This window comes from Columba livia, chromosome Z (genome assembly GCF_036013475.1).
Source record: "Columba livia isolate bColLiv1 breed racing homer chromosome Z, bColLiv1.pat.W.v2, whole genome shotgun sequence".
Classification (NCBI taxonomy): domain Eukaryota; kingdom Metazoa; phylum Chordata; class Aves; order Columbiformes; family Columbidae; genus Columba; species Columba livia.
This window is the reverse complement of record NC_088642.1, coordinates 27,873,642-27,894,374: the sequence shown is the minus strand read 5'-3', so window position 1 is coordinate 27,894,374 and position 20,733 is coordinate 27,873,642. Positions and strand designations below refer to the sequence as shown.

The following is a 20,733-nucleotide window of genomic DNA, read 5'->3' as shown; positions in this document are numbered from 1 at the left end:
GTCTTTTAACTACTACAAGACCAGAAAAGGCAAGCTCAAGGGGGTTTCTTTTGTATTCTTTTCCTTTTCACGACCTATTAAATATGCAAACAACTTCTGGAATAATAATTGTCCAGTATTACTTTGCAAATACTACTACAAGTATTTACTACACTACTAATAGGTTGTAACTGATGAAGCTGCTTTTTTTGGTGCTGCAAGGAGATATTATGAAAACAGTCAAAAAAACCCAAACCCTGCTAAACTCAATCCAAACTTTAAATGTTTATCAAGCTGCAAGAAATACTAATCTCCAAACCACATGGAGACTTTAATCCTGCAGGGCACCTGTAGCTTTTTGGTTGTCAATGGTCCCACCATCTGTAATGGAACTATTTGTAACCTTAAAATAGTACAGGTACACAACTGCTCTGCTGGACTTGGATGAAAGTGCTCTTCACATCACAAGATGGGGCTCCAAGCTCATGACAACTTCATCATGAGCTTGAAGGTCTAAAGAGTCCTCAAAGCATTGCAAGGAATATCAAATGAACCAGGATCAGCTCAGGGTTTGAAGACCAAATCAAGAAAAAATCAGTTGCTTTGCTCAGGCTTTCTCTGAAGCAAAGGCAACAAAAATCCACTCAACGGGTGTCACTTCACAGTCCAACAGGGAGGAAGAGCAGACCAAAAGCTTCCCCGTCTGCTTCAGTGTATGAAGTAGTAACATGGGGCTTCAGCTCCTGAGGGTCTCTGACTACTGGAACAATTAAACAATAATTTTCAGAAAAGAGAGAAACATATCCACCAGTTAGGACCATTATAACACAAATACAGCCACATTTCACATTCACCATCACAACATCCCAGGACTTTCAATTCAGATACACTGTCTTCACCAGCCCAAAGTTGCTCAAGCAGAGTACACAAAACCCCTTTCTTCCAGGAGTAAGCAGGAGATTAAAAAATGTCACAGACCTGACACATGTTATCACTGAGGTTTTGAAAGGGTAAGAAGTGAGTCTATCAATCAGGACCAAGCTTCAGACCAGAAAATCCCAAGGGGCAGAACATGCCAGACAGGATGGAGTTCAGATACATGTGAGACAGCCAGAGACAGAGGAATGGTATGGGAAAGGGAAACTGATGAAAGGGGGGAAAGTGTTCCATTTGGAGGTTGTTTTGAAATAAATATCATGTGAGATAAATATAAATTTATGTGTGTATATAAGAAATAATGTATTTGCATATACACACATAAAAATATACAGGCTAAGTTTTTCAGAAATAAGCTGTGATTCGAAATGCCTGCCTTGAGACTGTTGAAGGGAAAGCTTGCTTTTTGCATGCTCAGCAAGCACCAAGAAAGGAGAAATTATTGAAGAACCTACTTTGTCGCTTGCTCTTTTTCTCTCAAGCCACATTTCATCCTGGTTTGACACCAGTTAGAGCCTGGCATTAGAAGATGTTCCAAGGTGATGAAGGCAGAGACATGAACACCTGACAGAAAGTATTCCACACATGCCAATATCAGAACTGGTTTTTTTCTTGTTTTATATGTGCAACTTATTTCAGTTGAAAAAATGACCCTGGTTTAGTAAAAGATAAGTGTCTTGCCCAGATATATTATATGGTTACTTCACACTTACCCTGGCCTAGAAATTACTTTGAAGCAGAGCTGCCATTTAACATGCAGTTTTCTTTTTCTCCTGCAGATGAACTCCTGAATCACTTTTACAACTGCATCACATTAAGTCTGAAACCCTAATATGCCTTCTCCTTGCAAGCAGAGGGTAGAACTGGTCCAGAACAATATACTTTAGATACTGGCCACCAAAACAATGACATTGCTGCTTCATGCATTTTGTACCCGGTTCCTCCTCATGAGGGTTTCGTATTTCATGTGTATGTTGCTTCTGCTTTATTACTTTTAAATTTTTTTCTAAAATGTTGCTCTGGCCACAGGCAAAAATGTATGGGCCGTTGATTACAGAAAATTGATGCATGATCTGCTGCTACTGTAGAGATTTCATATTGCTGATCTAGTCACTAAAAATATTCAGTATGGCCAGTTTAGCAAACACATCTTGTTTTCCTTCTTTCCATATGCTGCACAAAGATGAGGAAGCATACCTACACATGATATCTCTTCTTTTCAACCAGTCCTTAAGCAAGAACTCAGCCCAATAACCTCCTTTTCAATTATGCTTCTCAGAGCCTTGGATATCTACATAATCTTTGAAAAGGAAGGTGAAATCAGTATTTGGCAAGCATTACCACTGGAAGGTGTTGGTTGATAATCTCTCTTCAGACCACAGAGACCTTTGCAAAAGCAGTATCCAGAAACCAGCATACTATTCTTTAAATTGTTCACACAGAAAGATGTAGACGAAATGATAATTGTTAAGTATGATAGTTTCTGCCCCTGGAAAACCTCATACCTATTAATGGTAGTTTTCCCATGGCTTGACACTATCAGATCTTAACCTGGAGAGAGATGAGGAGACAAAACCCATTTAATTCAATCCACCATGGATTCTGTCACATTGTCTGCAAAACAGGATAGGCAAAACTTACGGCAGCAAGCCTTCAACGGGCAGAAAGATTCTAACCTTAGGACTATTTGAGCTTAGACCATGTGTTAGCTATGTCATCCCATGCCATTAAAAACTACAGCCTCCAAACAGAAGGAAGGACCATCTCTTATGTGGTCTCTGTGCACTGCTCCTGCTGCTCGGCTACCTGCTGCTCAGCTACCCTGCTCTTCTGTAATGCACTGCAGGGTGAAAACCTCCCCCACACAGCAGTATCTCCTAAAGGTGATGTTCACTCAGGAAAAAACCCTAAAAACATACTCTAAATTGAGAAAGACTCAGTAAAGCCATAGCCTCAGTGCAACACCACAGAGACCATCCGTTGAAACTTACAGAGGAGAAGTGCCACCAAATGAGCCACACACCAAGCATGGCAGCAGAGAGGTGCTGTCAGCAGGGTGGCTTGATCACTCCACTGTGACGCCCCCTGCTCTGGCAGCCCATAAGCAGCATTTCTGAGGGTGGGTGCAAGAGCATAACAGCCACACTTTGCAGATTTGGAAAGAAGAAAAGAAGTGTGACTTCTTTCTTTGCACACCATTGTTTCCAAACAAAAACCCACTCCTTGCAGGATAAATGCTGTCCCATTATGATGGTCAACAGAAATGGTAACTAACAGTACACATCACACCAGGTCCCAGCAACAAAATTTATTTCTCTAAAAGAAAAGAAAAATGTCAGAATTTGCTTTCTGGCTGCAGAGAGAAATCTAAACATTGGACATTTGCAGCCCTGACTCCAACTACCAGGTATCCCAAATGCAGCTCAACATGCTCCCAGTTCCTGCATGAGGTGCCAGCAGCCTGACTGCAATGCTACTTACCCCATTGGAGCAGGTAGGTACATAAAATGAAGAAAACTACCTGATCTCAGTTATTGAATTTTCACATGCAATATAATTTTCAAATATGGAGGAGCAGCAAGGATTTGAAATACGAAGACAAACTGCTACGTTGTTGTCAAGACAGACTCTATTAGGAACAAACTGAGATACACCGATTAATCTACAGTAAATTTATAGAATCATAAAATAATTTTGGTTCAAAGACAGCCTTAAAATCATTGAGTCCAACCATAACCTAACTCTGGCACTAAACCATGTCCTTAAGAATGTCAATTATACATTTTTAAACAACTCCAGGGATCGTGACTCCACCACTTCCCTGGGCAGCCCATTCCAATGACTGACAACCCTTTTCATGAAGAAATGTTTCCTAATATCAAATCTGGACCTTTCCTGGTGCAACCTGAGGCCATTTCCTCTCATCCTATCACTTGCTACTTGGGAGAAGAGACCAACACCCTCCAAGCTACAACCTCCTTTCAGGTAATTGTAGAGAGTGATAAGTTCTCCCCTCAGCCTCCTTTCTCCAGGCTAAATGGCCCCAGTTCCCACAGCTGCTCATCATAAGACTTGTGCTCCAGATCCCTTACCAGTTTCATTGCCCTTCTCTGAACTCTCTCCAGCACCTCAATGTCTTTCTTGTAGTGAGGGACTCAAAACTGAACACAGGATTTGAGGTGGGGCCTCACCAGTGCCAAGTACAGTGGGACAATCATTATCTAGTCCTGTTGACCACACTATTCCTGATACAAGTGAGGACACTTTGGCCTTTTTGGGCACCTGGGAACATGGCTGGCTTGTGTTCAGTTGATGTCAACCAATACCCCCAGGTCCTTTACACCAGGCAGCTTTCCAGCCACTCTTCCCCGAGCCTGTAGCGCTACCTGGGGTTCTTGTGACCCGAGTGCAGGACCTGGAACTTGGCCCCATTGAACCTTGTACAACTGACCTCAGCCCAATGATCCAGCCAGTCTAGAACCCTATGAAGAGCCTTGCTAACCTCAAGCAGGTCGACACTCCCATTATGAGTTGTTCAACAAGGTTTATCCTACAAAACTTCAAAAGGCTGCAAAAAAGGTAACATCTACGTCCTGTTTGATCTCTTAAAAATATGACAAGTAGAACACATTTGCAAACAGCCTTTAAGTCTTGAAAAAAAAAAATCCTGCAGTTACACAGTGCAAACCACGAAAAGTGGTAACCAATAAAATAGTAGTAAAACCTCATTAAATCTCAGGTATAATCCTCATTCAATTTTACAATCACTTTACATGTGAGGTGTCCTTGCCAATGGTTCTACAAGATGCAGTGATTGTTTTCAAGGTCCCTTTAAAGCAGTATTACACACAGTTCCATACAGTGATGATGTTCTAGAGGCAGGAGAATGCCTTGCAACAATTGAATCAAATATTTTAATCTTTGCATTTTTAACTGTTGTGATTTGACAATATCATCCATGCATGTGCAAACACAGAACTCATAACAGATTGAATAAAACTAGCCAATTTCTACTACTGAGTGGTCAAGAAAAGCAATTGCTTCTAAAGAAGACCAGTAATTAATGCAGTTTTAACAGGATACAAGAAACTTCACTGGAAAAAACATACTTTCATGGTCACAGCCGAAAAAACAATGCCATCAGCACTGAACAACATCAAACAACTTAATTCAAAAATTACACTAAATTTTGGCATAGTGCTTGGTTCTCATCTCACATACTTGTGTATTCAGCAAACTTTATCCAAATTTTTGAGGCAGCAGAGAAAATATAGCTGGAATAAGTAATTTATCATTTTGTTCAAGATTAGTTGGAGAATCTAATTATTCTTGCACTGTGGTAGAAAGTAACTACCTGCAAGACTCCATCCAGCCATGAAAACCAAAAGACCTTGTGAGAGCTGAGGGGCCTCTCAGTCACTCTTCCTTAACCCCTTTAGGAAGAATAAGCTCTTTTGTGCAACAGGGAAAACAAGGGTATCTACTGCCCAACTCACTGACCACTTGAGGCTTGAGGAAGAAAAGATTCCCAAGGGAAAAAAAGCCCTCAAAGCAAACTCATTATTTAGGTCTTTATCTGGAAACCAGCAGTAAATATGACCTTTTTAGACTGGGCTGAAACATAATCGCATGCATCTGTGTGCTGCCAAGAGAAACAGGGGAAAGTAGAGAAAGCCAGCAAGCGATGAAATGCGCCTGAGAGCAGGAGCAGGCAGTCCCAAGCAGGGGCAGAGGCCTGGCCAAGCACCAAGCTGCAGACAGGGGAGCGTCCCTGCACAATCCCTGCGAGCCAGGGCCTGAGGATGGAGCAGCAGCTGCACAGTGCTACCAAGACTGCTCAGGCAGCTCCCACTGCTCCAGCTGGAAGAGGTGAATGTGTCTCTGTCAAAACTCATCTTTCCAGGGCTGTTAATTAGTATATATTTTGTAAATTCTATTTAAACTGGCTGTCTCTGGAAACACAGTATTTTCCCCAAAGGACACAAGTGGCTTAACCTGTCCCTGTTCTCATGTTCTGCACCTCCGCCTTAAGAAACCATCTTGTTTCCCAAAACAAGCACGGAACTGCTGTCAGCAGAGACTTTCACTGTTGATAACACCCTGATGGTGATTTGTCAGCTCCAGAGGAGCACAATCCTGCATTCTCTGGTGAAGACCACAAAAAGCCCCTATGCCCTCTTGGAGATGCCAATTTTACAAATCCGCTGCAAGAAAATAAACCAAATTTTCTTGTGGCTGTTGCTTACCTTTTCTTGTTTGGATTAAATGTGAGCATACCAAATACAAGTGCCATCATATAACAAAAAAACCTACATTAGTCAATATTCAACTTCAGACTGTCACATACACATCTGAATCCCCTGGAAGGAGCAGGAGGGAAAGAAGAATGCTATTTCCCGAAGAGTGAGATTGATTTTTGCAGGCTGTGGCTCTTTCAAGAGTTCACAACATTCGAATCACTGTCTAGGAAAGCAAGTAAAAGAAAGAAGCAATGTTAAAAGCCAGAGACAGCGTACAGTTCCCTGTCTGGTAAGCTGACAGAAAGCCTCCTGAGAAATTGTTACCTCATGTTTTCAGTTGTGTTGGTTTGTGACTGTTTCCTGAAAAAAAGAGTATAGAAAAAAAAAAAAAAATGGGGCTTACAAGAACTAAGATTTTTTGCATTTGTAGGCAGTGGGCACCCTGCTGTTACTGTCTGCAGGCGCTGTGTAAATCTAAAGAGAAGGTAAAGACAGAGAAACATTATACAGACTTTCTGTCATACTTATCAGCCAAAAAAAATTTTCAAATTAACAAGTGTTTTGCAAACTAAAACGTGTGCATCAAGATGACCATGAAAAATTACTTGGTGCCCAATGTGTTTCATGGGGCTTATTTCAGTGAATTACCTCGCAAGTTGATCCTGTGTTCCACAAGTTTACATAAATGTCAGCCTCTGAATAGCTCAGAGGAGTCACCTTCTACTCTGATGGTGGCTGCGAGTTTTGTCCTTAGAGGAGTCACTCTTCAGCCTAACAGTCTGCTAACACCATGCAATAGCAAATGGCAAAATTTTAGAACAAGCACATGGAGTGGCAAGACATCTTTTTTGCACACAGATAACTTCAGTTTGCTTGCCTGAAAATTTAAATATTTTTTAAAGGATGTTTCTTCCTGTATCTTAATGAAGAGCACAATCATCACTCTCTATAACTACCTGAAGGGAAGTTATAGCCAGGTGGGGATTGGTCTCTTCTCCCAGGCAGTTAGCAATAGGACAAGGGGGCATGGGCTTAAACTCTACCAGGGGAAATTTAGGCTGGATATTAGAAAGAAATTCTTTACAGAGAGAGTGATCAGGCATTGGAATGGCCTGCCCAGGGAGGTAGTGGACTTGCCGTCCCTGGAGGTTTTTAAACTGAGATTGGACATGGCACTTAGTGCCATGATCTAGTAAACGGACTAGAGTTGGACCAAGGGTTGGACTCGATGATCTCTGAGGTCTTTTCCAACCCAGTCGATTCCGTGATTCTGTGATTCTGTGATAACAAAACCCCATATAGACACATGGAAAAGCTGGACTAAGCCTCTGCAGAGCAGTAAGAGAGTACATGCATCTTCCCAGGCCCATCACTGTTGATCGCTTATTCACCAGCACAGCCTTTCCACCAGTCCTGTTCACCTGAAGTGCTTGAAACAGGAGCAAATGGGGTAAAATAGCTTCAAGTTGCTTAGTCCCCCTACAGCTCTGCACTGTTGCTAGACATCCTGTATTTGCTGAATTTCCACCCTTACAGTCTCATAGCCCACATTCCTCACCAGCAAGGTAAAGGATCACAGGTGTACCTCGTGTTCCATTTCCCCCACAACCGGAAGCTCGGGGAGTCCCATAGGGTTTAAGGAAGTCTCTGAAGGGACCTATAGCCACAGGATGGGACTGCTAGATCCTGCACGGGGTAACAAAGCACCCAACACCATAGGACAAAGGAGCTGAATTTGAGTCCCCTCTGCACTCCCCAGCACCACAACATGCAACATTGCCTCCCATCCTGAATCCACCCATCCTGGAATGACACAGTGACAGGCTGGGAGGAATCACAAGAAGTCATCTTGTCTCTTTGCCTGGAGAGATCAGGAGAGGTCTTCTCATCTCTCTGGCTGGGAGGCATTGCAAAAGGTCATCTCATGTTTCTGCTTGCCCAGGGCAGGATGCTGATGACACTCCTGGCAGGTGCTTGTCCAACCAGTTCCTGAAAACCTCTACCACATCCCCACGCTTTTTGTCCCACAGCAACTCCAACCCAGTGCAGCACACCTACTACTTCTTGTTCTGTCCTCTGCAGACTTAGAAATCAGATTATCTATTCTCATTTTCTCTTGGTATGTGAATGAACAATTATGTTCCCCACCCCTTCAGAGAACCCTGAACAATCTCAGGACACTTCACCTTCCCAAATATTTTTCCCTGTGGCTATCGCTCTCACAAACAAATAGCTAGGGATTTTGTTCCTGAAAAATTTCGGACTACTACTGTGTACCTAATTTTTATTTTTTATCTTAATGCAAGTGTCTTTACACAGCCTTGTCTTGTTGCTGTTGAGAGCTGATCTGGGGGCCACCAAAGCCTTCCCTGAGCTCCTCTGACAGATCATGACAGTGTTTCCACCAGAAACCAGATTTCAGAGACAAAAACTGGTACTGCCTTCAGAGAAGCTAGTACTTCCTATGACACCCGAACTGCAACAGTCCCAAAGGACCACCAGTTCCCACTGCTGTGGGCATTAAGAATGAATGCAGACCAGCTCCTCCCTCTTCCAGCAGCTACACACCCTTGGGATGAGGCTGAACCAATGGAAAAACCAAACGGTGCTCTCACTCCTTGGGCAAGGAGGAAACGCTTTCCCAGAAAGATCAGCACTTTACTCTTCAGAATACATGAATGTACAGTTTTGCATACACAGTAGAAAAGCTTCATAGGCACAACTTATACTAAAAAGGCTAACTGAGGAGTGTCTGTGAAAATATTGAGTAGTCTTGGTAACAATAGCAGAGTCAGAAGGGACTTCGGCTCGAAGGAGTTAAAACAAGTTAAAATGAAAGCCCCAGGGTCATACTGTCTTAATTCCTTAATTCTTCATGGGAAATAAATTTATTATAATATTTTCCTGAAGACAATTCATTATTCCAGGCTTATTAAAAATCAATAGTCATCAGGCAGACTCCACTACTGTGCTGCCTCCTATACACTAATCAAATCATTTAGATGCATTCAGAAAGAATAATTAGACATGCCAGCGTGCAGAAGCAACTTGTTATAGCTTTCTCCTGTGTCTTACAGTTCCCAGGGTGCCATAGTCTCATTTCTAGCCACATATGTCAGTCAGACAAACCTCCAGAGCATAGTAGTATTTCCCCTGTAACAATCATAGTCTTATCTAGGGGAATTGGTCTAAAAAAGCATTTAAAAAAAAAAAAAAAAAAGGTTTAGTCTCAAGATTTTAAAAATCTGTGTCCTAATCAAACATGAAATCACCTCATACAAACTTGATTTTTCAGGGAACTTAGAGATTGAGTGTGTTGTTCTGGGGGAGCTATTGCATAGGGAAGAACTTCCCTATGCTACTGCATAGGGAAGAACCACAGACATCTGATACTCTTAACATAAAATTCTCTGTGTATTAAACTAAATCAGGTAGTTTCACTTTCTCTAGCAGAAGTAAACAGTTTTCCCTCTTGCTCATCTGTCTGCCTGGATTGAACCACACAAACAGGACATTACAAAGCACAGTGCAGTTTTTTATCTTGATTTCCTATATATTTAACAAACATTGGCTGGTCTACATATAAGCTTCCACAGAGATGCATTAAGACCAAATTATCTAAACAGAAAATTAATACTTTATATTCCACCAGTAACCCCAAATTGCAGTAGTCATAGAATGACAACAAACTGAAGATTACAAGGATGAGCTAAGGCTTAATTTGCTCACCACATGTCTGGTAGTAAATTGCTAATAGTACTTGAAGGCTCCAACCTTCTAATGGCTGCACAGAAATATCATTTCATCCAGATTGGTTTTCTTCTTTTTCTTTAAATATGTCAGCTGTGTAATGGAATAAATTACCAACTATGGATACTTCGAATGCCCACAACTTTCAATCATTCCTCCCCCTAAAAATATTCATTTCCATTTATTTTTATCCTAAAAAGTCTTAAATAGCTGTGTATGTTCAACTGTAAGAAAATTATTTAATTTCTCACATTCTTTAAGTATCTCATACTGATTTTAACATTTGAAAGAGTGAGTTGAAGTGCTAAGAAACATGCATCCGAAGAATTCTGAAAAATCTGGTGTTTCTTATAATTTTGACCTGCCTCTCTTCTACCAGCAAGACACATCCCTGATTGATACCTAAACCTAGTTAACTCTCAGGATGATTTTCTTTATTTTAAGACACTGCTAATTTTGCAAACACTGTGTTAACTGTGTTGGCTGGTTCACTTCTCTCTTCTAACACAATCTTTGCTCCTCCACCTTTGCTAGCTTCAGTTTCAAAGGCAAGTCAATTTTAAAATTTAATTCTCAGTGAAGTGAAATGTGTAATGTGGAAGCTGTCACAGGTTTTCTTCTTTCCTAGTAGGAGTATAAAAAAAAATCTAGCCTTAGAGATGTGAACTCTGGCTGCTGCAGTATACCAAGGAGAAATTATTGCCTAAAGAAATGTTGAAAAAGTTTTATCAAGTGTGTTGAGTCAGAAAAAAAAAAAAAAAAGCCACCAATGCACTTCCTACAAGGAAAGACAAGACTACAGTCAAAGAAGTTGGTTTCTTGTCAGAACCAAGAAAACCTATTCCAAGGATGCATCCAGATCCCCCTTGCTGTGCAGGGGCATGTCTGGCTTTTTTGAGATCAGGATTCCACTTCTCTAGGTATAATGACTACTTTTATTTCTGCCATCTAAAAGAAGTCCCAAAATAAGCATGTCTTATGAGTAGTCAAAAGAAAACAGCAACACTACCCAAAGTAAATACACAAGCCGCTTTGCTATCCCATTTGTTTTATCTAGCAGGTTCTCCCCACAAGACACCTCAGCCTCAGAAGGGTGTTTTTGCATTCCCCTATTCACAACTGTTTTCAAACTTTCCGTGCCTGGCCCTCCAGTAGCAATTAAGGTAATTAAGAGATAGAGGCAGAGAGTAATACAATCCATTTGATTTCCCTCCCAAGAAACACACATACAGCAGGAGGAGAGGGAAGGAGCTGCAGACAGAGATAATAGGAAAAGTGAAGACAGGACAAGACAGTCTTTTGATCAGCACATGCAGCTTTTCTGTCTGCAAGCTGGAGACCACCCAGACACAAAACCATACAGCACCGGCTTGTCACTCCCACATCAATCCTCAAACTTTTTCTTTCTTATTTTTTTTTCTTTTTTTCAGTCTAGACTGTGCTTTAAAACATGTCCAGGCATTTCTTAAAGTCATCTGGTAATAGCAATGGTCTCCAAGGACCTGTTCTAGGAAAGACATATATTATTCCGCCTTTTAATTTGTCACAGTTTTGCTCATGTTCAGAGACATAACAGACACCCAACTTTCAGGCCTCCACTGCACCCGAGACTAAGTTAAGGTGATATACAGCTCTACTGCAAACCCACTGTCTCACATGCTTTGCCTGGAAAAATGCTTCAATGTCAGTAACAGGAAGAGTCTTGTTGTTTTGTCTGCTCTGAAATGTGCTATTATTTTATCATTTAGCAAATTTGCTCCCTCAATATCAGTCTGCTCCATTTAAACAGTTGAAGGGTCCTACTATAACCACGAAAGGATGCAGATTCTGATAGGAGCAATTAGTGGCAAAGCTTTAAAATCAATAGTTAAAAGAAGAGTAAGAACAAACAAACAAAAAGGTTCTGTCTGCAGCATTCACTTCACATAACAAAGGCTCAAAGAGCAGCAGCGCTGGCCAAATGCCACCATAGGACTAGTTCACACTTCTGAGTATGAATTTGTCTGATGTATATTTGAAAATGCACATGGTCGTGACAATTCACAAGTGGTAGCATTTTACAGAGTTTAAGAGCATGTTTGCTACCAAACTGTTGAATATATGCAAATCAGCCTCTGTTGATACAACAGTGTTTTTACTGCTTATGTTCAGCAAGATGCTTTAATCCATGGTAAGTCAAATAGTCCTACAGAAGAGACAGAATAGTCCTACATATTATTTAGCATTTCCTTCTTGCTATTATGATGGCTGTCGGTACACACCACTGTTCATTTGCAGGCTGGAGCCTCCTTCGCTCTTCAAACTTAAGCAGTTGAGAACAGGGAACAAAATTCAACTCATGTCCATGCAAAGCCTTAAGATGCAGCAGACATGACCAGTGGTGGGACCCTCCAGGACTCTCACAACACCAAATCAATCAGAAGCAAAGGTGTCTCCATACAGAAACCAGCTAGCTGCAAGATCAGCATAAGCAGGAATGGGAAAGTGAGGCAATAACAGCACAGAAATAGATCCCTTCCCAAAGAGCTTTGGCAATTATCCAGTGACTTGACAGACCAGTGGAGAGAAGCACTCAACTGGACAGCAGCTGGCTAATGACCCATAGGCCCCAGCATAGGGGATGCTGAGACTCATCCTTTCTGTGCCTTGGCAGAGAAAAAAATGACAAAAATTTTGGTGAAGAAAACAACACCAGAGTGAAATAAGACCTGCCATGCATTTGCTGTGCTTTGGAGCAGAACATTCTCCTCTAGGTATGCCCCCACTACCAGGGAGGGAGCAGGTTGCTCAGCTCTTCTTTCATCACTTCTCAGGTGAAGCTTTGATGTTGGTAGGCTTTAAGCCTGTGAATCTGCAATGTTATTCTGCCTTCAAGAGAGCACTTACACATACTGCTGCATGAATTATCTTTTAACTTCATGGAATACAAAAGTACAGGAAATTTCTTCTCAGGGAAGAGTCCTTTGTCATGGAAAGAGGATCACTGCTATGTACACAAAGCCACTCTGTGCCACATGAGTCCCAACGAGCAGCTTTGCCATGACTTCATATTTAGAAACTACAGAGTCTCTTCCCAGAGCTGAACTGTCCTTCCATACATGCCACTTCACAAATGATCCTGGCTCAGCTACAATTTGCTAAGTGAGGAAAAATGTGCCACGAGTGAAAGGGATGTGTAGTTTTCTCCAACTGCGTAAAAAGCAGTGGAAGTAAACATCCTTTATAGGCATGTGACCTGAGTAGGCAAAAGTGGACCCTCTAATAATACATTAAAGAGAGGGGAAAGAAACCACAAGAGCTGGAAATTTTTAAGTAAGAGTGTGAAACTGAAAAGTTGACTTATTGCAGCTCTTCAACTGTCTCATCTGCAAAAAAGTGGAGGCAATCCTATCGCAGCAAAATTCCCCCTAAGTTTTCACATCTTGGCTTTCCTGTTGGATGTTTCCCCTGAAATCTCAGTTTAAATGTATCCTTCATTGCCAGTCTAAATATATGGGTTCATGAGGTTTCCATACAAAAAATGTCCCTGGGCATATGTACATTCAGAGTTCTGACACATTCAGAGTTCTGACACATATCTGTGAATACAAAAGAAGTTTACAAACATGAAAGTGAAAGAAAGCAGCACTCCACTTCTACCTTCACATTTCAGTTATGCATATGAAATGAACTTGCCAGAAGCAGCGGTATTTCAGTGGCAATGGAAACATCACAAGTTGTAAATGGTGGCCTTGGAGGTTTCTCACCTCTAAGAAACTGAGAAAAGCAATAGAGGAGACATTTTTTTGCTTTTGGATATACACACAGGGTAGCCGTGTTCAAGATCCCCTTTAGCACTAGATGTTGGAGCAGATGTTTCAGAAGCTGCCTAGAAAAATTTCCCCTAAGGACATGGAGCAGTTGCACTCATCATTGGCCTCCAATATTTATCCATAGCAGAGGATTTATCCAACATATGACTTCTGGAGCTGCATTACTGAGATGCTGGGGAAAGAGAAATTATGAATCAGAAAAATTAAAAAGAGCACTGTGGATTCAATGAAACTAAAACCAGAAACATGGCTTATACAAGTGCTGCCTCGCAACTTGTATACCATTTGACAGAGGTAAACAATACTCCACCTTTACTTACTTGAGAAGCTTTGTGTTCGTGTAGCATTCAGTATACCGTGATTTCATCTACAGACTTGCACAGGACATGAAGAAGGGATCATGCAGAGGAACTGGCTCTACAGCAGAAGAAATTCTTCACTAGCCTACTCCAAAATCAGATTTTATATTAAGCTAAAAGAAATATGAAGCAGAGTTCCACATGAGAAAGCAACTTTTTTTTAATCTGACAGAGGGAAAAGGCAGTCACCTACTCAGTCACAGCCTTAGGACACGTCCATCTACTCCAACAAGTGCAGGCATACCTGAATGCCTCCGTACTGATTGCTGGAAAGACAAACATAAGTCAGTCACCAAAATGCAGCACAGCCCTGTAGGAAACAACCCCATGGACGAGCTTACTGGCTCAGATGCAACGCTATGCCAACATGGCAGACAGCTTTCAAACCAGAGCTGGCACAATCACAGAATCACAGAATGTCAGGGATTGGAAAGGACTTCAAAAGATCATCTAGTCCAGACCCCTGCCAGAGCAAGAAAACCTAGAGCAGGTTACACTGGAATGCATCCAGGCAGGTTTTGAATGTTTCCAGAGAAGGAGACTCCACAACCTCCCTGGGCAGCCTGTTCCAGTGCTCTGGCACCCCCACTGTGAAGAAGTTTATTTTCATATTTAAGTGGAACCTCCTATGTTCCAGTTTGCACCTGTTGCCCCTTGTCTTATCATCGGTTGCCACTCAGAAGAGCCTGGCTCCATCCTCGTGACACTCACCCATGACATATTTATAAACATTAGTGAGATCACCCCTCAGTCTCCTCTTCTCCAGGCTAGAGACCCAGCTCCCTCAGCCTTTCATCATAAGGGAGGTGCTCCACTCCCTTAATCAGCTTTGTTGCCCTAGACTGGACTCTCTCCAGCAGTTCCTTGTCCTTCTTGAACTGAGGGGCCCAGAACTGGACACAATATTCCAGATGTGGTCTCACCAGGGCAGAGTAGAGGGGGAGGAGAACCTCTCTCGACCTACTGACCACTCCCCTTCTAATACACCCCAGGATGCCATTGGCCTTTCTGGTGTGTCAGTGAGTAGCTGGGGGGGTCTCTTTCTGCCTGGTATAAGACTGGCTGAGATCCCATTCCTGCTCCAGCAAAGAGAGATTAACAAGGAAAGACTGCAGCGCTCTTCTACAGACAGCACAGGACTCTATAAGATGATGCTATCTCCAGGAAGTGTGTCTATATCCTATGTCTTTTGGTGGCGGAGCTGACCAAGTGCAAGACATTAGTGTCCAGCGCTGCCAGGAGGCTGGTCCAGTTAAACTCGCAGTCCCAAAAGCCCTCGTGCCAGTACCAGCAGCACACCTTTCAGTCGTAAGTCAGAATAATACTAGGAGAATACTAGAATAATACTAGAAGAATTTACCTTGAAACCTGAGTGCACCACAGTTTTTCTTTCCAATATTTTGAAGTTCACACACACACAGAATTCTCACTATTCCTACAGCTAAAACACAGGGGACACACTTCACCACCAGTGACCATCTTCCTCCCCACAAAACTCTCATGAAGGGTAAAGAGAAACTACAGGTTCACAAACATCAAATCCAGCCATCGAGTCTTGTTGCTCTCTGACAGAAAGACCTTGTGTCTCTCAGTGCAAAGACTGCACAGCAGAAAGCAGCACCGTGCAATATCCAGGAAAGTTTTGATAGAGCTCAGGTAGTAAAAGCAGGCTAAATCAATTGAAAAACATTATGTTAACATGTCTGACTGGATTCAGCCACCTAAATGGCTTTTTCAAAACTGGGATCTTCTCTTTACATAACACCATATCACTCCAGGACAATTTAACCTCCATGAAAGGAGGAGTCACCCACAAATGGGCCACAGGAGGGTGGAAAATGCACAGATAGTCAGTAATGCTTGGAAGTGAGGACCCCATGGAGGGGCCACACACACACATTCACACACAGACACTGCCAAGATCAGCTGCCTGCATGTCTCCTCCAATGTACTTCAGGCAGAGAGATGCCTGCAGCAGCAGCCCTTAGAGGTACAGAGGACTGGCTGCCCGCACGCAGTTAACAACATACAAAGCTTCATTCTTTTAGTAAATAGACAGGAATTTTAATCCTATGTGAAATCTGGATCTCGGGTCACACCTCCCCTCCCACTCTCTGGCTCAGAGCAGAGGGGCTCATGGCGCCCCTATCCCTCTGCTCACCCTGCAGGCAAGAAGCCACCTCTCCCCTTGCCCCTGCATGTCAACACAAAGAAGCTGGAATATTTCATAAAAGGAAGAGTAAGCCCACACGTAGTGGAAAGCACTTCTGAACCATTTCAGCTGCAGTCTAGTGCCTTTGTGGAGTGAAAGAAATACAGCTGACAGCTACTCAAGCAAAGTGGTCTGATAGTTGCCCAAGGTCATGCAGGCACACTTGGCTTCCCATAGATTCTCTTCATTATAAAAAAAAAGAAGATTGCACTTTATTGATTATTTGCTTTTAATTGGTGATTTGCTTGAGGGTATTTTCTTTTTTTCACAATTTTCCAAGGCTATGGGTCAAAACCAAGATGAGTAATCAAGCATGAATGAACTCAGACAGTATAAGATAAAAAAAACAAACAAAAAAAAAAAAAAAAAAACAAACCAAACCAAACCAAAAAAAAAAAAAACCCACATACAGTAATTATCAACAGAGAGTGTCATGTCCTGTATTGTTCTGTGTTCTTGCTGATCACAGCCACAATGATCAGCACTATACAGCCAAGGAGAGTCCAGACAAAGCACATTGCAAAGCATTGGGAAGGTACATGCTTTACAAAAAAAAAGGAAGACCGGGAACCATGATCTATTATTTCTTTAACCATTTATCTAGAAGAAAAGATATCTGCCTCCCACAGGAAAATTTTAGTATGCTGCTCAGAGGAGACATTTCATTTTCCACCTGGTCCAGGTTTCATGTGAAAACAGATGTTTTCCTGTATCAATATTTCCCAGCCCACGCTATATTGTCACTCAGCATGGAAACTCCCTTCTACAAAGAGTGAACGAATCTTCTTCTCTAATTCTCCAAGACTCATTGAAAGGATTATGGAACCTGGAAATAAGGAACAGTAAATATCATCTTTTTCTAAAATATAGAAATGACTACTGTAAAAATATTATCCAGAATGATTCTAATGGCAATCATCAGTGCAAGCAAAGAGGCATCACTGTCACATATTCTCAGCTATTATAAGTGCTTATTCATCTATTTAACAAAACTTAGTTGAATGGACTGTTATCCAGGCTAGTTACAAAGTCTGCTACAGAGCAAAACCTACCACCTGCCCAGAAAATTTTTGACTCAGACATTGTTTCTGTTATCCAGAAGAGTAAATATGAGGGCACACACCAACATCCATCCAAATGATTCAGAGATCTGTGGAGCTGAAATGATGCACAGCTACAACTGTGGGTCACTGTATGCATCGCTGTAAGGCAGCCAAGGATGCTTTGCACGGAACCTGTGGTACAGTATATACATGGTACTGCAGTTATTTCAAGCTCTCATATGAATCATGCTGTCTCTTAACATGAGATGATTAACCCCAGTGTGCCTCACTATGCAAGAACCTGATTTTGAGGACAATATTACTATGGTTTGTACAATAAACAAGCAGAGTTCATATGAGATAAAAGATCACCTCTGGATTCGACAGGAGCTTTGTATGTTTGATTGATTTAACTTCCAAAAAAAAGACAGAAAATCACTTTAAGGCACTGTGAGGTTGTTTATCCAAAGACTGCTACAGGGAAATTGTATGGTTCGTGTATTGCAACCAGTAGCAAAGCTTCAGTGGTTGTTTGAATGGGATTTGTCAACAAAATTCAAATATATTCTACAGGCAAAAACTCATGGCCACGATGAGTTAACCTCCGAAGTGTTGTGCCAAGATATTGAATCTGTTAATTTACTAGGATGCTGGGTTCTAAGGAATACAACTAATAATGATTCTTTCCCAGTAGTGGAAGGATTTGATGAAAGCTGACATGGTATGACCCGAACGGTCAACAAAATCCCAGACAATGCCCTCTGAGTTCTCTTCTACTAAGTACATTTAATTCCACTAATATATTTAAGTAGCTGCTTAAAACAACAAAACTGAGTCTTTGAACATACATAACACAAAACTAGGATCAGGAAATTCAAAGTTCACTTAGGACAAAATAATAATTGTACAGACTGTAATGAGTTGCCCTACTAATATGATTAATAATTTTGCCAGAGTTAAAAGTGACCAAAAGCTTTCTCTCTCAGCAGGGCTGTAATAAATGCTTGGAATGGGTAACTGCATTTAGTGCTGAGGGTCAAATGTGCCTGGGAAATTAAGCTCTCTGCTTATCAGCAGAACAAGCATGATTCTGCCTGCTCTGCCCTCAGTCATGTGAAGGCAGCATGGCTTACGGGCACCGCACAAGACAGGCAACACAGAGGCCAGTCAATAGCATCTGCGGGGGTGATTTTCCCTAATGGTGCTGCTGATGAACTAACTGCACTGAAACAAGAATTGGGGTGGGGGGAGCATTTTTTGCAGACAACCGAGCACAAAGGAAAGGGTGCTGTGTCAGCTGCTAATGGACTTTTCTTGATTTCTAACTAGTGTAAATGTTGTCAATATTAAAACCAAGACAAAGGCTTATACCCAGCCACAGAGCTTTTACCCATCCAGGCCCTTAGGGAGCAGACAAGACTGACCAACCACTTGCTGTCCTCTCATATGAGTTGAGAAACTTCTTGTGAAGGAAAGCTTCACCCCACATTTTCTTCTTCCTCACAGCTACCCTTTCCCTTATGCAGGTGTCAGGTTTAATGTATTTCCTCTACATTGTCTCCAATCCAGATGGCAGTACAAAATGATTTTCCTCTCCACATCACCCCAAATTCACATGTTTTAGTAAAGGACTGGGACTTCAGGGCAGGCCAGTAATTTCCAAAATCAGCTCAGAGGAATAGTGCCTCCTTCAATGAGGGTAAAAGCAGAAATATCAGGGTAAACAAAAAATCGCAAACCAAAACAAACTGTCCTGAGGTGCTCTAGGAAGGTTCATCATTTATACATCCTTAAGGGATCTGCTTTGCAGCTGGTAAAGTTCATTATTTATTGTGAAATAGCATGCAGTCTGCCTCCAGCCCCGGAAACCATAAAAACTTACTCAAATGAAGTCATCTAGGAAGATGGTCCCAAAGGAAATACATCAAAATAGAAAAATGTTTAAAAGCTTGCATAAGAAAATACAAAGGAAAAGTGGATAGGACCAGTAGCATTTTATGAACTGTTGCTATAAAAGTGTCTTGAAATGCCCTGAGGAGAAACTGGCATCAGAAGACCTTCAACAAATCTGGAGATTTCCAGTTCCAGTAAGAAGAAAAATAAGCAGTAAATTTACTCATAGTGTTTCTTTGAAACCATCTTTTCTTCTTCCAGGTAAGCTATGTAAAGCATCTCCTCTGATCTTTGAGAATTTCCCCTAGCTCTCAACATCCCACCTATTTTACTGCAGAAGGTAGAGTTGTGTAGTTTTCTGGTAGAATCCATCTCTTCTTTCAACCCAAGAAAAAGGTCTACTAGAACAAGTCAAATGTAAAGATTTTGAAGCACCATACAGTTGCCCCCACTGAGTGAATTTCTAATTTCCCCCAAAACAAGCTAACAAATATGATGAAATCATCTTCCTCATTTTGCAGCACTGTACAGTTCAGGCAGCACTTTTTATCCCCTGTTATTTCAGAGAGGCCAGCATCCAGAATTTAGAAGGCCCTCAGACATGTCTACAACTCTGATGAGCGGGAAACAAGCTCCAGGTTCAGTTCTGCACTCTTTCATGTGCAACGGCAACCTCCATGAAGCCTGAAACTTGCAAATGTGTCATCATCTGAATGTGTAATTAGATCTATATGTAATATAATTACTTTATTAACATAAGTATTTTCTTCTATGACTAGCTCTGGTCAAGTGAACCTGGTTTCTTCCAGCATTATAAGATGAAGGGGAAAGGCACTCCCAAGAGAAAGCTTTCTAAACTGTCTGTTAAAAAATCCTAAATACCTGACTGAGATATTTTGCCCAAGCCTGCAGCTGTTGATAGGAGCATTAAAACTGGGCAGCAAGCCCCAATGGCCACACAGGAAAACGGATTGCATCGAGCTTGGTGTACAAACCAAAAACACAGGAAAAAAACACCAAATTCTGCCTGCACTGCAACATCCCCCTGCTGTAAACCTCAGGGCCTGGTGAGGTGTCTGTGGCCATGGCCAGCCCTGGCACATAAAGGCAGCGCCTCACTGAGCTGCCACCTTGCCTTGGGCAGTGCTACAAGATTGTGGTTTCTAACCACAGAGCCTACCCTGTGTGTTTCAGGTGCGTCCATGACACTGACTCCTCTGTCACTTACCACTTCATTCACAGGTGAATACAGACATGGACAGTCATCTGTCAGATGGGAAGGATCCCAGTCACCAGCAGTGACCAACCCAGCCCAGTCTGCTGAGTAAGCTGTCCTTGGGCTGTCCTGGAAGAGGTTGTGGATGTCCCCCGTGAAAGGCAGAGACCAGAAGCAGTCCTGGAGAGGTGAGAAAGAGAGAAAAATAAATCATTAGTGAAGACAGAGTAAATGACCAGTTCTATATTGTTCCATTCTCCTCATTGCACTAGTTATTTATATGTGGGATATTA

The 20,733-nt window shown here is 41.9% G+C and overlaps 1 long non-coding RNA gene across 2 annotated transcripts in view; it reads right to left on the bottom strand.

The window, feature by feature from the left end:
- The window catches only part of LOC110357399 (uncharacterized), a 174,888-nt gene extending 154,155 nt beyond the window's left edge, over positions 1-20,733 (bottom strand). For both annotated transcript variants that reach the window (XR_010468802.1, XR_010468803.1), the window contains exon 1: positions 20,453-20,733. This is a non-coding gene — a long non-coding RNA (uncharacterized LOC110357399). The remainder of the gene's footprint in view (positions 1-20,452) is intronic.